General features: G+C 42.4%; 1 protein-coding gene and 1 non-coding gene across 4 annotated transcripts in view; one reads left to right on the top strand and one right to left on the bottom strand.

Annotated features, from left to right (window-relative positions):
* NELL2 (neural EGFL like 2) overlaps window positions 1–21,952 on the top strand; it is a 445,624-nt gene that overhangs the window by 296,258 nt on the left and 127,414 nt on the right. The window lies entirely within an intron of this gene.
* On the bottom strand, window positions 7,473–7,610 carry LOC119924352. The gene has a single exon (XR_005449111.1). It is a non-coding gene; the product is annotated as a small nucleolar RNA SNORA7 (small nucleolar RNA).

The raw sequence follows: 21,952 nt of genomic DNA, 5'->3' as shown, positions 1-21,952 counted from the left end.
CATTAAATACGATTGAATGAATGAATCCTCCTCCTCCCCCTCACTGCCCCATGCATGGGGGCTATTTGGAGCGATTGTCACATTGTGGACATTAATGAGGGCATATCCTATTGCCTCTGCTGGAAGTTGTATGCTGGAATGGATGAGCCATTGATCCGATCCAGTAAATCTTCCTGCGCACAGTAGGAGTCCAGTAAATACACTTGATCAATTGATTCATTCTTTCATTCATTCAGTCGTATTTGTTGAGCACTTACTGTGGGCAGAGCACTGTACTAAGCGCTTATAGTTGAGTCCAACGTTACCTGTCACTGGAATACAAATCACCATTCTACTCACAAGATCCAGAGTCAGATGAAAGTAGGCTTATATTCATGGGCTCATTGTCCTTTAACCTAAAAATCTCACCAACCAAAAGAAATAAGCTGAAGGTAACAACTGATTGTAATCTTGCCGTGGAACAAAATCCTATTGTCATCCATAATTGAGATTGATCATTACAACTACAAAATCTGCCCTATATCTTTAAGAAATACTTCTAATGAAAGTCAGAAACACTCTGTGAGAGTCACGGTGGACTTTAAATATTAGTCTCTCTTTCTGAGGGATCGTCCAGGATTTTCGTCGCTCGACCGGTTACGTCCTCATTTTCACTGTTGATCAGTGGTTCTGCTTCCTTGGAGTCAGCGTGGTTTAGTGATTTCTGCTTTTCTTCTTCCAGCTTCTTTTCCTTTGCCAACATCTTGTAGTTTATAGCATTCCCGATAAACGGCCAAATACTGGCAATTGTCAGAATCATTCCACAGGAGAAATACATATATTTATATTCTCCAGTTTCATCCAACAGTTTACCTGCTAATGGAGGGCCAATGAGAACAGGACAGCACTCTACAATGGTCACCAGACCCACAGCACTGGAAAATCGAGGTACTCCCACAAGGTCCATGAGCATTTAGAAGACAACGCTGCTGACCATCCCAAAGGCAAAGCCGAAAAATACGGCATAGACCACCAGACCGGTGTAGCCTTCTGCCAAAGGGCACAGAAGGTCATCATCATCATCAATCGTATTTATTGAGCACTTACTGTGTGTAGAGCACTGTACTAAGTGCTTGGGAAGTACAAGTTGGCAACATATAGAGACAGTCCCTACCCAACAGTGGGCTCACAGTCTAAAAGGGGGAGACAGGGAACAAAACCAAACATACTAACAAAATAAAATAAATAGAATAGATATGTACAAGTAAAATAAATAAATAGAGTAACAAATATGTACAAACACATATACATATATACAGGTGCTGTGGGGAAGGGAAGGAGGTAAGATGGGGGATGGAGAGGGAGACGAGGGGGAGAGGAAGGAAGGGGCTCAGTCTGGGAAGGCCTCCTGGAGGAGGTGAGCTCTCAGTAGGGCCTTGAAGCTCTCAGTAGGGCCTTGAAGGTGACAAACTCCATTGTACAGGACGGCAAAACTGAAGAAATATTGGATCCGGCGTCGGATCAGTCTGGAGTTTGCTAGCAGCCCTGTAGAAGGCTGGGCAAACATATCCACAAAGGCCAGGATGGAAAGCAAAAAAGCTGCAGAGTACTCATCAGTGCCCTTGTTCTTGGCGTACAAAGACAGAAACACAATTGGGGCAAAAAAGTCCACAAACATAATGACATTTCCTGATAGATAGATGAGGAATCCCCTGTGCTTGAAAAGAGAGAGATCTAAATATCTGTTGATCGTTTGGCAGACATAAGTCTTGTTGTTCTTGTGCAGACTGGCACTCCCAGATGCATTTTCCAAGTCTTTCTTCAGAGCCATGAGAGCTGGTTTATTCTTGTGGTTTATATTATTAGCAACACCAGTGAATTCATCTGAAACTCCTGAGAGCACAGCATTCTGTCTAGAATATGTGAAGGCACAAAGCCACTGCTCTTCAAGCCCTCCAGGGGCAGAGAACCACTCCTCTGTAGACAACTTAGAACAGTGCTTCTCACATAGTAAGCACTTAATAAATGCCATTATAATAATAATAACAACAAACTGTACTCCTGCTTCCCTACTCATCCCTCACTGAAGGAGATGTTGGGATGGGACACACAGGCCTCTCTACCCGGGATGATTTTCTCCCTGGAGCACACTCCACAGAGATTTCCCCCTCTGCAATCCTGGAAAGGGGAGAATTGGAGGGCTTTGTCTTATGTAGCTTCCCTGAGCTTTACAAGGGGAAGGGCCACATATTCCATGGGCTGATCAGAGTCTTTTTTTTCTTTCTTTCTCTCCCTTCAATAAGGGGGCAGAATCCAACTCAACAATAATGCATTCAAAAGCAATCGCATGCATATCGAATACTTCTCATCTTTAACTGATCTTGCTTTCTACCAGTGGTCAACAGATTTTAAGAATGTCTTCACTTTCATTAGCCCTAACACACCCTGAGACAAATTAGAGGACTAATGACAAAATGCTTTGGGAAAATTAAGGTCCTGCATGAATGAAAGGAAACAAGGTGACATGGGACCGAGGGAATGTCATGATTAAAATGACAAATGGTGAAGACTGTGGGAGGTGCATAGAAGACTGACTCTCTTGTCCAAACAGAGAGAGAATGAATCCACTTAGTCAGAGGCCATTGCCAAACATAGAGAGATGGAATAAATGAAATCATCTTCCAAATAACAATGAACCCCAGGTTGGTCAGCGATGGTGTCCAACCTGATTAACTTGTATCTACTCCAGCACTTTAAACAGCACTTGACACACAGTAGGCACTTAGTAAATGTAAAAATTAAAATAATGACAGTAATACTAATAATAAAAGCAGAAGACTGATAAGGAATAGTGGAGCATCAAAAGGAATACCTATTATTGTAGAGATTTGACCAATGTATGAGGTATACAGGGATACATTATAATTGAGGTCTATTTTAAAAAATGAGATCAGATTACAGCTATCCCTGGGTGCCCATATCAGATTGTCCTCCATCCAGTTGAAGGGGTTGAATTTATAATAATAATAATAATAATGACATTTATTAAGTGCTTACTATGTGCAAAGCACTGTTCTAAGCACTGGGGAGGTTACAAGGTGATCAGGTTGTCCCACGGGGGGCTCACAGTCTTAGTCCCCATTTTTTACAGATGACGTAACTGAGGCCTAGAGAAGTGAAGTGACTTGCCCAAAGTCACACAGCTGACAATTGGCGGAGCCAGGATTTGAACCCATGACCTCTGACTCCAAAGCCCGGGCTCTTTCCACTGAGCCACGCTGCTTCCCAGCGTAGATTAGACATTACAATTTCTCCGTGGACTTATGTTATGGCACATTCATAATAATAATAATGATATTTATGATGATGGCATTTGTTAAGCGCTTACTATGTGCAAAGCACTGTTCTAAGCACTGGGGGGATACAAGGTGATCATGTTGTCCCATGTGGGGCTCACAGTCTTAATCCCCATTTTACAGATGAGGTAACTGAGGCTCAGAGAAATTAAGTGACTTACCCAAGGTCACACAGGAGACATGTGGGGGAGCCGGGATTAGAACCCACGACCTCTGACTCCCAAGCCCGTGCTCTTTCCACTGAGCCACGCTGCTTCTCTGAGCTGTGTCCTCTGATTAGTTCTTAGAGACACCATCTGATTGATTGGAAGATCTGCCAATCTTCTGATGCACTTAAATCCTAGTGGGACACAGAGACCAAGAGAGAAAGAGAGAGAGAGAGAGAGACAGAATGTTTCTGAAAAGTAAAGATCTCTTTCCCGGAAGCCGTGTCCTTCCGCAGCCCCATTGCTTTGCCACGCTCATCTCCTCCTGGCTGGGGACAGATTGTTGCTGCTGCTGCTATCTTCACAGCAGCATTGTACTGCATCTTTACAAACACCACAATCGCACTGTCGCCCCGGACAGCAGGAGAGAAACCGAGGCTGCGGTCACCCCAGCTCTTCGGAGGGTTGTTTTGGACCTCCATTCAGAAGCGGAACTGAGAGGCATCTGTAGTAAGGGATAGTAGTGGGCCTCACTGAAATGTCTCACATCCTTCTTTCTCAGCTCCTTAGGGACTTGTGTTTGTGTGGCTGCTTGGCGGGGCCGGTGGGAACAGAGAGGAGGTGGAGAAGGACTCTGGGAAGAGTTGTGTCAGTACCATCAAGGAGAGGGACGGAGAGGAGGTGGAGGTGGATTCTAGGAGGGGTTGTCTTGGTGCCGCCACTCAGGAGGTGGGCAGAGAGGAGTTGGAAGGAGGCTTCTGGAGGAGTTGTGTCAGTGCCACTGAGGAGAGGAACAGAGATGAGGCAGATGAGGGCTCCAGGAGGATTGTGCCTTTGAACTGTTGACTACCCCTTTCTCCTGGAAACATTATCCAACCTTGGCTTCACTGACAGTTTTCTCCTGTTTCTCCTTCCGTCTCTTTGGCATATCATTCTCAGTCTCATTCATGCTTCTCCTCTGCCTCCCACTCCCTAACTGTGGGGGTCCCTCAAGGTTCAATTCTGGTTCCCCTTCTGTTCTCCGTCTATACCCATTCCCTTGGAGAACTCATTTGCTCCCATGGCTTCAACTATCATCTTTATGTGGATGATTCCCAAAGCTATATCTTCATTCAGCTGTATTTATTGAGTGCTTACTGTGTGCAGAGCACTGTCTTCAGCACTTGGGAGAGTACAATATAACAATGAACAGACACATTTGCAGCCCTGTTCTCTCTCCTTCTCTGCAGTCTTCAGGACATCTCTACTTGGATGTCCTGCTGACACCTCAAACTTCGTATGTCCAAAACAGAACTCCTTATCTTCCCACCCCAATCATATCCTCCCCCTGACCTTTCTGTTCCTGTAGACAGTACCACTATCCTCCCTGTCTCATGGGTTCATAACCTTGGCTTCTCTCTCTCATTCAACCCACATACTCAATCTGTCATTAAATCCTGTCGGTTCAACCTTCGCAACATGGCTAAAATCCTCCTTTTCCTCTCAATCCAAACTGCTACCATGTTAATACAAGCACTTATCCTATCCCACCTTGATTACTGCTTCAGCCTCCTTGCTGACCTCCCTGCCTCCTGTCTATCCCCCCTCCAGTCTATACTTCACTCTGTTGCCCCAGACATTTTTTCCATAAAAACGTTCAGTAAATTTTTCCCCACTCCCCAGAACCTCCAGTGGTTACCCATCCACCATGGGATCAAACAGAAACTCCTAACCATCAGTTATAAAGCACTCAATCGCCTTGCCCCCTCCTATATTACCTCTCTGTTCTCCTACTACAACCCAGTTAGCACACCTGGCTCCTCTAATGCCAACCTACTCACTGTACCTCAGTCTCATCTATCTCACTGCCGACCTCTCTTCCACAACCTGCCTCTGGCCTGGAACACTCTCTCGGTTCATATCTGACAGATGATCACTCTTCCCACTTTCAAACCTTTATCAAAGGCACATCTCAACCAAGGAAACTTCCCCCAACTAGGCCCTCATTTCTTCTTCTTCCACTCCCTTCTGCATTGCCTCCCTCAGCCCCACATATCCATAATTTATTCATATTAATGTCTGTCTCCCCTACTAGACAGTAAGCTTGTTGTGTGCAGGGAACATATCTCCTAACTCTATTGTACCCTCCCAAGTGCTTAATTAGTACAGTGCTCTGCATGCAGTTAGTGTTAATAAGTACGATTAACTGTTGGATTAATTGTACCAGTTTCACTGAGAAAAGGGACAGAGCGGAGACGGAGGAAGCTCTGAGATGGTGAGGGGATCCTGTTGGTGTCACCACCTTGGAGGAGGATGAAGAGGAGGTAAAGAGGCATTCCTGGAGGGGTGGTATTGGTGAAGAGGGACAGAGAGGTCGCTCTGGGAGGGGTTGAAGCCGGGTTTACCAGAATAATAATAATAATAATAATGATAATGATAATGATAATAATGATAATAATAATAATAATAATAATAATGGTATATGTTAAGTGCTTACTATGTGCCAAGAATGTCCCACTTCTCATTCCCAGCTCTGCCCCCTTAACAGTAGGCCGACAACTAACATTACTTAAACCATTCTGACAATGGAAGAAGTGGTGAGAAACTGTAGCAGCTTATCCGGTCATCAGGAAGGGCTCGCAAGATAATCGGGTCACTGTTCAAAATGTTGCTAATCTTCCAGGGAACCAGCCTTTCCTGGGAGCATTAGCAAGTAGAAAGTCTTTTTCCAGGAATGACATGATGATCCAAGATTGAGAGAGTTATTATTATTGTGATCTAGCAGCTTTTGAGAGGTGAGAATTGAAAAATGTAACCAGAATTGCCAGCTGCTATTGCCCACACTGCTTAGCACTGACAAAAGATTGTTTTTCTGGTTCTCAACAAGGATAAAACAATGGACAAGAAACCAGTAGGTAAAAATTTAGGAAATTATTAAAAGGATGACTGAAAATCTTGAAATTTACCTATAGATCTGTCAGCTTTCCATATTTTGCTCTGCAAAATAACATCCCCTTTAACCGTGAGTGAAGTATTTACTGAACTATCTGCAGTGAAAGGTCATCCTTAAACATAAGCCATATGTGCACAAGTATTTATACACATATATATTCACATTTGTGACTACTTTGAGCTATTTCTTCTATTTGAACATTTGGTGGCAATTCTAGTGCACTTATCCACTATCTCCTATTCAATAGTAATGTCATTTCGAAGTTTACAGATTTTTACCAAAAAAACCAAGGATATTGAGGAATATGTTTTGGGAGAGTCCTTGTGGACAAAGAGCTAGTATTTACTATGGAGTACTCAAAAGTCCAATTAGAATCCCATTGTAATTAGATCTTGGAAAAGATATATAGGCAGACATGATCTCTGACCTCAAGGAGCTCATAATGTAACAGGGGAGGCTGAAACTAAAATAAATTACAAATAGAATGAAGTCATAGGGAAAGTAGACATGTAGATCAGTACTTTGGGGAACACGTGTTTTGCTACTTGCTACTCTCCCAAATGCTTACTATCAATCAATCAATCAATCGTATTTATTGAGCGCTTACTGTGTGCAGAGCACTGTACTAAGTGTTTGAGAAGTACAAGTCGGCAACATATAGAGATGGTCCCTACCCAACAACAGGCTCACGGTCTAGAAGGGGGAGACAGACAACAAAACAAGATGACACTGACTGATTCGTTTGCCAAATTCTACCTCACTGACTGCCAAGTTCAAATCCGTAAAACTGTGGGGGGATTTCTGTGCATTACCTTTTAGTGAGTAAGAACTTTGTCTTGTCTTATGCTGTCGAGTCATCTCCGACCCATAGGAACACCATGGACACATCTCTCCCAGAAAGCCCCCCTTCCATCTGCAATCATTCTGGTAGCATCTCCATAGGGTTTTCTTGGTAAAAATATAGAAGTGGATTACATTTGCCTCCTTCTACACGGTAAACTTGAGTCTCAGCCTTCGACTCTCTCCTGTGCCACTGCTGCCCAGCACAGGTGAGCTTTGGCTTGTAGGAGATTGCCTTTCACTCGCTAGCCACTGCCCAAGCTAGGAATGGAATGGATATGCTTCTGCTCGGCTCTCCCTCCTATAACCGAGACTGGTAGAGTACTGGAAACTCCCCAGGTGAGACCCTGAGAGGGGTAATAAAAAATTACTGCATGATAAATAGAGTTAATTATCTAAAGATATAATAATGATTCACTGTTTATTAAGAAGTGGAGCCAAGTGCTGTCTTCTTTGGAAGAAGTCCTTAGAAGGGGACAAAACAGAATGGAAAATTTGCTAGAAGATTTTAGCGTTTCCCACCTCTTCACATTCCTGGGGTCTTAGGTTAGGTTAGAAGAAATGCAGTTGCTGCAGAAATATAGGCCAACATCTTCGAGGGGAAGGGACCACTTCGAGGCAGATCATTCTGTGAACAGAGTCTGACTACCAAATCAGGTGTCCTACAGCTAGTCAGAAATCAGGGTACTGATGAGAACCAGTGGAAAGAACACAGGCCCAGGATTCAGAGGAATTGGGTTGTAATCCCGACACTGCCATTTGTCCACTGTGGGACCTTGGAAAAGTCACTTAACTTGTCTGTGCCTCAGTTACCTCATCGGTAAATTGGGGATTCAAAACTGTGAGCTCTGTGTGGGACAGGGACTGTGCCTAAGCTGATTAACTTGTTTTATCCCAGTTCTCAGTACAGTGCCTGGAACAGAATAAGCACTCAAAAATACCATTAAAATAAAGTAGCATTATGTCAGCTAGTAATAAGCTCTGTTAAAGATTTTGAATCAGTGTGCTTTTCGACCTTTGCCACACTGACATCAATTAATCAATCAGCTGAAGCAACTAGTTAATCAGTACTGACTCTCATCCCTACAGGGAAAAAAAATGCAACACTAATGAACCCCTCCCAGCAAGGCATTTAGTTGCTTCTGAAAGCCCAGCTTTCCAGAATATTTGTCATCAGTAAACTATTGGGTCTCTTTTTTAAACATCGAAGTGGTTAAATAATATTCATATGGGGATGAAGCCCTCTCCGATAAGTCTTGATTGGACTGACGCGTTAAGCAGCTCTGAATTACATAAAGCAATCACTTGGGAGACCCCATTGTCACCAGTAGTAATTACGGCAAGTAATTGCACCATTTATGCTGTTACACATCACTGAATTTGAGGAGCACGGGACATTCCAGCTGTCACACCCTGTTAGCTTTGATGTTCTGGGGTTTGGAAAACAGTATAAGGTTTCACAGTTGGTGCATTGAAGAAGAAAAGATGAAGTCTGAGATTAGAAATTCTCAGAGACTTTATAGATATGGTGACTTTTCTAGTGATCAATTTCTGGGAAGAATGAACTCTGTAAAATATATTCCTTCCCTTCTATTTTTTTTTACTTATGTGCTCTATATTTAATAAGGTTGGAATTACTACTGAGAAGGAATGATTGGTTAGAAGATTCACATTCTCCCCATTAGGATTTTTCCAACAGCAATATCTGGTGAATGAAATAGTTCAGAGAACCACATGTACCTTTACATTTAAATATATAAAATTGCACATATGTGCAACAATTTTGGTGATTTACAAATTGAACATATTGCTGCTCTCAGACTTGTTATATCTTGACTTTCAGTATCTTTTCTTGCCACCCACTCTCACTCCCCTAGATCCACCATATTAGAAGTATGTGGCTGGATAATTGCAGAGGACGGGGGAGGGCGGGGGAGATATATAGAACCAGTATATAGAGTGAGGTTGATGGGAACAACTCAGAACTTGAGAAAATGAGGAGGGAAAGATATTCCTCAGAATTCAGGGGGCTAACTTTCTTTTTGGTCTTTTTTCTCAGGCCCACCAGACTTCCCTGATATCTCATTATCACCCTTCCTACCCCTCTGCTCATGTCAAAATTCTCCAGGTGGTTCTGTTTGGCCCTGGGAAGCTGAGGAAGTTTAGATCACAAGGTAAAAGCAGTGTGACCTCGTAGACCATGGGCCTGGGAATCAGAACGACCTACATCCTAATCCTGGCTCTGCCACTTGTCTGCTGTGTGACCTTGATGAAGTCGTTAACTTATCTGTCCCTCAGTTACCTCATCTATAAAATAGGGATTAAAACTGAGCCCCTCGGGAGATATGAATTGCATCAAACAATAATCTTCCATCTACCACAACCCTTAGTACAATGCTTGGAACATAGTAAGTGTCTTAACAAATACCATAAAAAAGGTAGAGGAGCACCAAAGAGTCAGAATGGGTTGATTCTTATATTTCTCTCCCTCAACAGCCATATTTAGTTTTTTACCCTTGTTCAGCAGCAACTGTGTATAAAAACATAGTCATCTGAACAATTTACAATTTATTCTGATTAGTCAAGTTATAAATCTGCACCCTGAACATTGCTAAAATCTGCCCTTTCCTCTCCACCCAAACTGCTACCATGTTAATCCAGTCACTTACCCCGCTTCTACTCGGTTACTGTATCAGCCTCCTTGCTGAACTCTCAGCCTCCTCTCACTCACCACTCCAGTCCATATTTCACTCTGCTGCCCGGGCCATTTTTCTACAGAAACATTCAGGATATGTTTCTCCACTCCTCAATAAACTCCAGTGGTTACCTATCTCCCTCCATATCATCAATCGTATTTATTGAGCGCTTACTATGTGCAGAGCACTGTACTAAGCGCTTGGGAAGTACAAATTGGCAACATATAGAGACAGTCCCTACCCAACAGTGGGCTCACAGTCCTCCATATCAAACAAAAACTCCAAACCATCAGCTTCAAAGCATTCAATCCCCTTGCCCCCTCTAAACTCACCTCGCTACACACATCACTCCCTCCTCTCCCCCTCGTCCCCCTCTCCATCCCCCCATCTTACCTCCTTCCCTTCCCCACAGCACCTGTAAATATGTATATATGGTTGTACATATTTATTACTCTATTTATTCATTTATTTATTTATTTTACTTGTACATTTCTATCCTATTTATTTTATTTTGTTGGTATGTTTGGTTTTGTTCTCTGTCTCCCCCATTTAGACTGTGAGCCCACTGTTGGGTAGGGACTGTCTCTATGTGTTGCCAATTTGTACTTCCCTAGCGCTTAGTACAGTGCTGTGCACATAGTAAGCGCTCAATAAATACGATTGATTGATTGATTGATTGATCACTCCTCTAATGCTAACCTTCTTATGTACCTTGATCACATCTGTCTAACTACTGACCTCTTGTCCATGTCATCATCAATCGTATTTATTGAGCATCCTGCCTCTGGCCAGGAACACCCTCCATCTTCATATCCAAAAGACAATGACTTTCCCTCTCTTCAAAGCCTTATTGCAGGCACATCTCCTCCAAGAGGCCTTCCCTGATTAAAGTCTCTTTTCCTTTCCTTCTGCATCACCCTGACATGCTCCCTTTATCATCCCAATCCCAGCCCCATAGCACTTATGTACATATATGTAATTTATTCATTTATATTGTCTGTCTCCCCTTTAGGACTGTAAGTTAGTGGTGGGGAGGGAATCTAGTGGTCTGTTATATTGTACTCTCCCAAGCTCTTAATTCAACACTCTGCACGCAGTAAGCACTCAATAAATAAGATTGACTGACTGACTATGTTTGTCTGCCCCTTTAGAGTGCAAACTCCTTGAGGGCAGACAACTTGTCTTGGTATCTGTTGTACTTTCCCAAGCAGATAGTGATTGCACCTATGGAATGCTTAATAACTATCCTTACTACTACTACTTCTACTACTACTATTAGTAGAATAGTAGTCTATTAGTAATAGTCTATGGAGAAGCAGCATGGCTCAGTGGAAAGAGTCCGGGCTTTGGAGTCAGAGGTCATGGGTTCAAATCCCGGCTCCGACAACTGTCAGCTGTGTGACTTTGGGCAAGTCACTTAACTTCTCTGTGCCTCAGTTACCTCATCTGAAAAATGGGGATTAAAAACTGTGAGCCCTCCGTGGGACAACCTGATCACCTTGTAACCTCCCCAGCGCTTAGAACAGTGCTTTGCACATAGTAAGCGCTTAACAAATGCCATCATTAATTAAGTATTACCACTGCTACCACTACTACTACCAGTATTACTACCTTTTCTGCATCATCTAAGCCCTTGGATATATCTTTAAATTATATATTATAAATTACTTGTGTAATTTGTATCTGTCTCCCCATCTAGACTGTAAGTTTATCATGGGCAGGGAGCATGCCTGCTCATTCTGGGGTATTGTGCTTTCCAAAGGGCAGTGCTCTACACAGAGTAAGTGCTCAATAAATACAATTGATTGATTGATTATAATAATAATAATAATAATAATAATAATAATAATAATGGTATTTGTTATGTAAGCATTGTTCTAAGCACTGGGGAGGTTACAAGGTGATCAGGTTGTCCTGGGGGAGCTCACATTTTAAATCCCCATTTTACAGATGAGGTAACTGGGGCCAGAGAATTTAAGTGACTTGCCCAAAATCACACAGCTGACAGTTGGCAGAGCCGGGATTTGAACCCATGACCTCTGACTCCAAAGCTCATGCTCTTTCCACTGAGCCACATTGCTTCTTGATTAGCTTCTCAATTTAGCTCTTCAATTCCATAAGGTTCAATGACTTTTTTCATCTTTTAGTAGCACTATCCACCAGTGCTTGAATGTTCCAAAGTTCCAATGCTCATGGCTCACTGGAATTAGCACGGGCTTTGGAGTCAGAGGTCATGGGTTTGAATCCCGGCTCTGCCACATATCTGCTGTGTGACCTTGGGCAAGTCACTTAACTTCTCTGAGCCTCAGTTACCTCATCTGTAAAATGGGGATTAAGATTGTGAGCCCTGCGTGGGACAACCTGATCACCTTGTATGCCCCCCAGTGCTTAGAACAGTACCGCTTAATAAATGTCATTATTATTATTATTAATGCTCTTTCCACTGAGTTACGCTGCAGCCCGTGCTCTTCCATTGAGCCATGCTGCCTCAGCTAGTACTATTTCTTCTACCTCTAGTATTATGATTGCACAAGAATAATGCTCCGGTATTTTTGTTAATGAAGAGGATAAAATCACGAGATAGGTGTCCAGGAAATAGCAATGACCAACAATAGGAAAGATGCACAGAGAAAGAAACTGGAAAACACGAGTTTTTTTTTTAAGAACCAACTTATTCCTGTATCTACTAGTTTCAAGACCAATGTTTTGAGGACTCCTTTTAATACTTCCTTTCCGTCCCTCTCCTTCCAACCTTAGCTTAACATCAAGATTGGATCCAGAAGCCAGATGTTTCCTGGAAACATTTGGGGAGGAGAATTCAATATAACTTTTAGCATTTATTATAGCATTGAATGTAACTTTGATAAGCCCTGCTGTTTTAACGTGACTTTCAAAAGCGTAGCTTTGGAAACCAGTCGACCTAGTTCCCTGTTCAGGTTCCAAAGTAGGGGAATTCCTGCTGGGATGAGGTCATCAGTGGTGAATTTTTCTGACCTAAGAACCAACATAGGATATTCAAAGATCATCAGGCCCAGCAGGACTACTGAAATGTAGCTGGTTAATGGGGGCTGCAAAGATAATTATGATTATTATGATTATTATCACTGTGATTCCCAGGCCCTGTTTCTCCATGCACTGTCTTTATGCTGTCATTTCTGCTATTAAAAAGTCAATCAATTCAACATACGTATTGAGCGCCTATTGTGTGCAATATACTGTTCTAAGTACCTGGGAGAGTACGATATAACAGAGTTCATAGACACGTCCCCTGCCCATAACAAACTTATAGTCTAGAGGGGGATACAGGTATTAATATAAATGCATACATTATGAGAATAAATCAATCATATTTTTTGAGCACTTACTTTGTGTAGATCACAGTACTAAGCAATTTGGAGAGTACAGTACAACAGAATTAGCAGACCTGTGCCCTGCCTGTAATGAGTTTACAGTCTAGAGGGAGAGACAGACATTAATATGAATAAATAAGTAATTTATAAGGTATAATTTAAATATATGTATTGTATGCAAGTGCTGTGGAGTTGAGGGGTAGGGTGAATATCAAGTGGCCAAAGGTCATAGATTCAAGGACATAGATGACTGAGAAGGGAGAGCAAAAAGAGGAAAAGAGAGCTTAATTGGAAAAGTCCTTGGGGAGATATGACCTTCATAATGCTTTGAAGGTGGAGAGAGTGGTAGTCTGGTTTATATGGAGGGGAAGGGAGTTCCAGGTCAGCGGGAGGATGTGGGAAAGGGTTCAGCGGTGAGATAGACGAGATTGAAGAACAGTGAGTAAACTGGCGCTCGAGGAACAGAGTGTGCAGGCTGGGCAGTAGAAGAAGATTAGTGAGACTTGTGAGGTGTGGAAGGATGGAGTGAGCTCATTGAGTGCTTTAAAGCTAATAGTAAGGAGTTTCTGTTTGATGCAGAGGTTGATGGGCAGCCAGTGAGGGTTCTGGGCAAGCCACTTAACTTCTCTGGGCCTCAGTTACCCCATCTGTAAACTGGGGATTAAGAATGTGAGCCCCACGTGGGACAACCTGATTACCCCAGCATTTAGAACAGTGCTTGTCACATAGTAAGTGCTTAACAAATGTCATCATTATCATTATTATTATTCTTGAGGAGTGGGGAGACGTGAACTGAATATTTCTGTTGATAAATGATTCATACAACAAGCAATCAAAAATTGCCAAAACCTGAAATCTTGACCAGTGCGGCATTTTCATTTCACTTCCAATCCCCGGTGACTAGCAAAACTTAGGTCTGCAGTGAATATTTTTCATAATCCCTTCCCTTGTGAGCTTGGTAATATCATACACGCTTGTATGTGAAAGTGAATCATAGCGCTAGTATATATTTGACATTACCGAATCGAGTGACTAGGCGAAGAAACAAATGGATGCGGTGGACTGTGTCCTTACCATCAACAACAGCATTTCTTATGCATTCATGTTGCCGACTTGTATTTCCCAAGCGCTTAGTACAGTGCTGTGCACACAGTGAGCGCTCAATAAAAACGATTGAATGAATGAATTAATTTCTTAAATGCCCACTGTGCAGAGTAACACCTTAGGCACTTGGAAACGTACACTAGACATTAAAAGCTTGTTCCACCTTTGAGGAGCTTACATTCTGGTGGACAGACACAAGTGAATGCAAATGATCAAATATACAATTGGTAAAAGAGTAAGGCCATAAAAGATGCCAAAGAAAAAGTAAGGAATTTAAAAAGCAAACAGAAAATAGTGAAAACTATCATTTTATAGATGGGGAAAATCTTCTATGCTTTTCTTACCATGGCAGTTACACCCCATTGCCCAGGAGCACCTTATTTCTCAGGAGCTTTGGAAAATGGCCCAGTGACGTGAGAATTAGAAAGTACACTCATTCATCCATAACATAGTGGAAAGAGCACAGGCCCGGGAGTCGGAGGATGTGGTTTCTGGTCTGTTGCGTGACTGTGACAAGTCATGTAGCGTCTCTGGGCCTCGGTTTCCTCGTGTGTGGAATGGGGATTCAGAACCTGTTCTCCTTCCTGACTGAGTTGTGGGCCCCATGTGATACAGATGCTGTGTCTGGGTTGCTAATCTTCTTTCGACCCCTAATGCTCAGTACAGTTCCCGAAACATGGCGCTGAACAAGTACCATGAAGGAAAAGGCAATAAGAAACAAAAACGATGAAACGGGCTGTACTCTGCATTTTGGATAGCATCCTATTAGGGGATTAGGGGAACATTCTTCTGACAAAGTGCATGACTCTGGATAGACTGTGATGCCACTTATATATGTAGCCATAAATTATATATCATAAATAATTTATATTCATGTCTGTCTCCCCCTCTAGACTGTAAGCTCGTTTCAGGCAGGGAACGCATCTACCATCTCTGCTGTACTCTCTCAAGTGCTTAGTACAGGGTTCAGCACACAGAAAATGTTCAATAAATACCTTTGATGATGATGATGCTGATGCCTCCGTACCGGAAGAAATATTTGTGTTTCATGCATGGATTGCTATTTACAGTGGAAGTGCTATACCATTCATTCTCCTTTATGCAAAGTTCTGGGAGAACTCAAATGGCTTGTGAGTGTCAGGTACTCGAGAAGGGAGAGTAGGCGGGAGAGAAAAAGTAAGTTTTCTTTGAGTCTGTGTCTCCATTCATCAATGTTATGCCCTGTTTAGGGAGTTTTTAGGGACCTGGAGAATGTGGGAGTTGGTGAGTGGAAGGAAACAGAAGAAAGGTATGAGGAAGAGAGTAAAATCAAGACTGTCACCCCATCCCTAACTCTCAGAACTTGTGTATAGATCTATAATTTATTTATATTAATGACTGTAAGCTCCTTATGGGCAGGGAACATGTCCACCGATTCCGTTGTGTTATATTCTCCCAAGCTTTTAGAACAGTCTTCGCACGGAGTAACTAGTGAATAAATACCACTGTTTGTTATTTTTTTATGGTATTTGTTAGGTGCTTGCTAGATGCCTGGTACTGTACTAAGCACTGGGGTGGATACAAGCTAATCAGGTAGGACCTGACCCACATATGTTTTCACAGTCGTAATTCCCATTTTACAGATGAGGTAAAATGAGACACAGAGAGTTTAGGTGACTTGCCTAAGGTCACACAGCAGCCAAGGGTCAGAGCTGGGATTAGAACCCAGGTGCTTCTGGTTCCCAGGCCTGTGCCCTGTCCATTAGGCCACGCTGCTAATCACAGATTGATAGTCATTTGTCTAAATGCTTTAAAGTTTACATGTTTACATTATGTATGCAGTGACAGTAAATGAAATGAAAATGGGATTGGAACCCTGGCAGATACCTCTGACTTATTTGTCTGCCTAATGCTTATTTCCAGAGAAACACTTAGAAGTTTGCATTCCTTTGGTGTTGAAGGTCCCAAACATTTGAGAAATCAAATGTCTATTTAAATGTATAAGGTTGGGGTTTTTTTGTTGTTGTTGTTTTTAAATACAAAAAGACAAAACTGGAGACAGGTTTAAAATAGTGTATTTCTGTACAGGCTAAAATGTGGGATTTGATTGTAAAGAATGTGTAGTGTCTTTTACAGTGTATTTTTATCTTGCAAAATTTCCCAACCTTTCTCTTAAGGTCCTGCTTTGTAAAAAAAAATAAAGTCCCTTTGAAACTAAGAAGTAAGGGTCAGGGCCGTCAGTAACTTCAGTCAGCTTGCAAATGATAATAGTAATGGTGATATTTGTTAAAGTATTTACTAAGGGCCAAGCAGCGTATTAATCACTGGGGTAGATAGGAGGTAATCAGGTCTGACGTAGTCCCTTTCCCACATGGGTCTCACGGTCTTAACTAGAAGGGAGATCAGGTATTGTCATGGGCAGGGAATGTGTCTGTTTTTCGTTACATTGTACTCTCCCAAGTGCTTAGTACAGTGCTCTTCACAAAGTAAGGGCTCAGTAAATATGACTGACTGACAGATAAGAAAACTGAGGCACGAGAAGTGATGAATCTTGTCCAAGGTCACATGGCAGGCAAGTGGCAGAGGCAGGATTAAAACCCAGGTCCTCTGAGTATCAGGCCCGGGCTCTTTCCATTAGGCCATTCTGCTGTGTTCCTGAAAATGAATCCAACTGTATTCTTTCATATTATCTAGAATTTGGAAGGTTTAATTTGTATTTTTAATTCTGTTCAAACTATGTCTTTATTTTGGGACTTTTGCCAGAGATGTAAAGAAAATTATTTTGTAAAATAACTATTGCTTTTGATGAGATTTAATTTTGATCATATTAAAAATAGAAGATAAATTTCCTTCAGTGCTCTGTTTTTAAAACTTTAGCAAGATTAGGGAGCTTAATATGGCTGGGAAAAAAACTATTGAAAGTAAATGACTTGGATGATTGACAGGAAGTAATTTTCAGTTTTTCAGTTTTAAAAATAACTGGAGGTTTGTGACTATGCAGCCTCATTGCTGGTCTCCATGCCTATTGCCTCTCTGTTTTCCAGTGTCACTCGACCGTTTTGAAGTGTCACTCGACCACTGTCTTTCCTCAAAACTATTCATTAGCTTTCTATTTCATCCTGTGTCAACCAAAAATACACAGTTGGTTTCAGAACTCTTCAGTTCTCCCCATTTTAGAAAACGATGGTTTCTCACGGGAAGCAGCATGGCACAGTGGAAAGAGCCCGGGCTTGGGAGTCAAAGTTCATGGGTTCTAATCCCGACTCCACCGTTTGTCAGCTGTGTGACTTTGGGCAAGTCACTTAAATTCTGTGCCTCAGTTACCTCATCTGTAAAATGAGGATTAACACTGTGAGCCCCCTGTGGGACAACCTGATCACCTTGTATCCTCCCCAGCGCTTAGAACAGTGCTTTGCATGTAGTAAGCGCTTAACAAATGCCATCGTCATCATCATTTTCACCTGCTACTTCCAAACTCCATGGTTTCATTCCTCCCGAGGTAATCTTCAACACCGTACCCTCATTATCAACTTTCCTACTTCTGTTCTCCTGCTCATACTTTCCCCTTGGTCGGGACTCCCTCCCTCCCCAAGTCTGTCAGTTCTCAAGTTCAAAGCTCTTCTAAAATCCCTCCTCCATCAAGCCTTCCCCCCGAGTCTCCAACACCTCAAACTTTTTAAGCACACCAGCTATTTCTAATTTATCTATACTTAGCACTTGTGTGTTCACTTCTACTTGTTACTTATTGTGGACTAGTGGTAAATGTTTTTAATGCCTGCCCTCTCCATTAGAAAGTAAGCTCCTTCTGGGTTCAGTACAGTGCATTGCATCCAGTGGGTGCTCAATAAATATTATTACTACTACTATTTAGATTGTGTGACCATAATGTCACAGGGAAGTCTCGAAGTCTTGGTTTTAGAAACATAAATGATACCCTTTGGCATATGAGTTAATCGGTTAATCATTAATCAATTTATTAGGCACCAATTCAAAATGCTGCTCATTTTATATTCATATATGCCCTTTGTAAATCTAAAGGTATTTGTGGTATTGATCTCTAGTTGATCCACATCATTAAAATGCGTTCTTAATATAATTGGAGAAGCAGCATGGCTCAGTGGAAAAGAGCACAGACTTTGGAGTCAGAGATCATGGGTTCAAGTCCCGGATCCTCCAATTGTCAGCTGTGTGACTTTGGGTAAGTCACTTAAATTCTCTGTGCCTCAGTTACCTCACCTGCAAAATGGGGTTTAAGACTGTGACCCCCCGTGGGACAACCTGATTCACCTTGTAACCTCCCCAGCGCTTAGAACAGTGCTTTGCACATAGTAAGCGCTTAACAAATACCATCATCATCATTACAACAAAGAGCAGTATGAATTGTAGTGGGGAGAGACAGAAGTCCATCTGTTTAGCGAGAAGGGAGATGCAGTAATCAAGATGGAATTGGATACATGTTCGGATTGACATGGTAGTTGTTTGGATGGTGAGGAAAGGACAGATTTTAGCAATGTTAAATGATATGTGCATAAGTCCTGAGGGAGAGCTAAATAGAGGATGCAAACCCAAGCTCAAAGGTGATACAGAAGTGATGGGAGGAGAAGAAATGAAGGGCTATTTGGGGAAGATCTCTTGGGGGCGATTGAAGAATCAGGCTTTGAAAGTAGGGAGAGTAGTTGTGTGTCGGATATGAAGAGGGAGTATGTTCGATACCAGAGGCAAGACGTGGGTGAAAGACGAGAAAGACGAGGAGTAGGTTGAGCAGATTGGGTAGTAGTAGTGAGTAGGTTACAGATCCTGAGTTGCCCTGCTCTTTATCTGGTGGTGCCTTCAACCGACAAGGTACTGGTTTAGGTGTGACTTCCTCCTAGTGTGGAGATTCATTCATTCAATCGTATTTACTGAGCGCTTACTGTGCGCAGAGCACTGTACTAAGCGCTTGGGAAGTAGAAGTTGGCAACATATAGAGACGGTCCCTACCCAACAACGGGCTCACAGTCTAGAAGGGGGAGACAGACAACAAAGCAAAACATGTGGACAGGTGTCAAGTCATTAGAATAAATAGAAGTAAAGCTAGATACACATCATTAACAAAATAAATAGAATAGTAAATATGTACAAGTAAAATAGAGTAATAAATCTGTGCAAACATATATACAGGTTCTGTGGGGAGGGGAAGGAGATAGGGCGGGGGGGGTTAGGTAGACTGTAGACTGTGAGCCCACTGTTGGGTAGGGACCATCTCTATATGTTGCCAACTTCTACTTCCCAAGTGCTTAGTACAGTGCTCTGCACACAGTAACCGCTCAATAAATACGATTGAATGAATGAATGAATGGGGAGGGGGAGAGGAAAGAGGGGGCTCAGTCTGGGAAGGCCTCCTGGAGGAGGCGAGCTCTCAGTAGGTCTTTGAAGGAAGAATATGCCTGCTATGTGACCCTGGGCAACCTGCTCAACTTTTCAGTTCCTCAGCTTCCTTATCTGTAAAATGGGGGTTCAGTAGCTTCCCCTTCCCCCTTAAAGTCTAAGCCCCATGTGGGATAAGAACTGGATCCCACTGGAGTATCTTGTATCTACCTTCCAATAATATTTTGTTAAGCACTTACTAAGTGCCAGGAACTATACTAAGCGATGGGATAGATATAAGAATTAGATGGGACACCGTCCATGTCTTACTCCCCATCTTATAGATGAGGTAACTGAGGCAAAGAGAAGTTAAAGTGACTTGCCCAAGGTCACACAGCAGACAGGTGGCAGAGCTGTATTTACAACCTGGGCCCTCTGACTTCCCAGGCCCATGCTCTTTCCATTAGGGCCATTCTGTTTAGTACAGTGCTTGGCACAGGCTAACCGCTTATCAAATGCCACAATTTCTTGGCAGCAGGAGAACAACACAAGCAAAAGCAGACTATCATTAGGACGGGGAACACATTTTCTAATTCTGTTGCACTCTACCAAGCACAGAATACAGTTCTCGCCACACTGTAGGTGCTCTACAAATATTATTGACTTAGCCGGGAAACAGACATGCCCTCCCTTCTCTGCCACACTCTCATCTCACCAGAACAACACAACAAGAGTGTTGTCAACCTCCCCTTTGGGCTGGAAAAAATAATTTTTTATTTTACTGTGATGAAAACTTTAAATAACAACTCCCAAGTGAGGAGATTTGGTAACAAACAACATTTTTTTTTATAAAGCCTCTAGGGGAAAAGACTAATACCCCACTCTTGCCCAGCAGTCGGGTTCATTTAAATCATGGTGTGCAGTCCATTTTATTTGCGCTAGGAAATTCACTATCGAATTTAGAGGGCAGTCTGGAAATATCCCGAGAGCTGTTTAAAATGCATTGAAAAGCACTCTGTCCAGGAGCCCTCTGATGTGGATTTTCCTAGTCTTTATATTTTAGAAGTTACCTTTACCGATTACATTTTGTTTTCAGATACTTCTTTCAGGTTTAGTTGATTGAAGAGACACTCTAATCTTTGGCGGTATTAGAGTGAGCCTGGCTTTGGAGCTTTCAGTACTCTAAGTGAGGATAGATCGCTGGGGTTAGCTATGGGTGATCATTTTTTGGAGTAAAGATTTTTCACTCACCTAATAAAAGCCAGAGGATTTTACCTCACTTCAAAGAAAAGAGACCAGTAAAAGATGTCTTCTTCTAGTTCTACACAAACGTGGGGACTGGCATTTGAATGAAATCATGGAGTGAAGAAGGGAATAGATTTGAAAGGTTGCCTCAGATGGGTACAAACCAGAGTACCTTGGACAAAAGACAAAAATCAAATTAAATATAAGAATGCAGAAACCAGTACCGTAGATTCATCTTTTTTCTTAGGATGACCCGTGGTTTCTTCTCTCATACTTCATATGTTCGATAGTCTTTTAGACTGTGAGCCCACTGTTGGGTAGGGACTGTCTCTATATGTTGCCAACTTGTACTTCCCAAGCGCTTAGTACAGTGCTCTGCACACAGTAAGCGCTCAATAAATATGACTGATTGATACGATGAAGCTAATCCATCTTTATGGCGGCAATTCTCTTAATTGTGATAACTGTGATATTTGTTAAACGCTTATTATGGCAAAGCATGGCACTAAGCAAAGGGGTAGATATAATAAAATCATGTCAGAAAGAGTCCCTGTCTCACCCGACCCTCTGTCTAGTAGTATAGACAGCGTGGCTCAGTGGAAAGGGCACGGGCTTTGGAGTCAGAGGTCATGGGTTCAAATCCCGGCTCCGCCACTTGTCAGCTGGGTGACTTTGGGCAAGTCACTTCACTTCTCTTCATAGAGAAGCAGCATGGCTCAGCAGAAAGAGCACGGGCTTTGGAGTCGGGGTCATGTGTTCGAATCCCGGCTCTGCCAATTGTCAGCTCTGTGACTTTGGGCAAGTCACTTAACTTCTCTGTGCCTCAGTTCCCTCATCTGTAAAATGGGGATTGCCTGTGAGCCCCCGTGGGACAACCTGATCTCCTTGTAACCTCCCCAGCGCTTAGAACAGTGCTTTGCACATAGTAAGTGCTTAATAAATGCTATTATTATTATTATTATTATTATTATTATTCTCT

The sequence above is a fragment of the Tachyglossus aculeatus genome, chromosome 2, assembly GCF_015852505.1.
Source record: "Tachyglossus aculeatus isolate mTacAcu1 chromosome 2, mTacAcu1.pri, whole genome shotgun sequence".
In the NCBI taxonomy this organism is placed as follows: Eukaryota; Metazoa; Chordata; class Mammalia; order Monotremata; family Tachyglossidae; genus Tachyglossus; species Tachyglossus aculeatus.
This window is presented reverse-complemented; position numbering and strand designations above follow the sequence as displayed.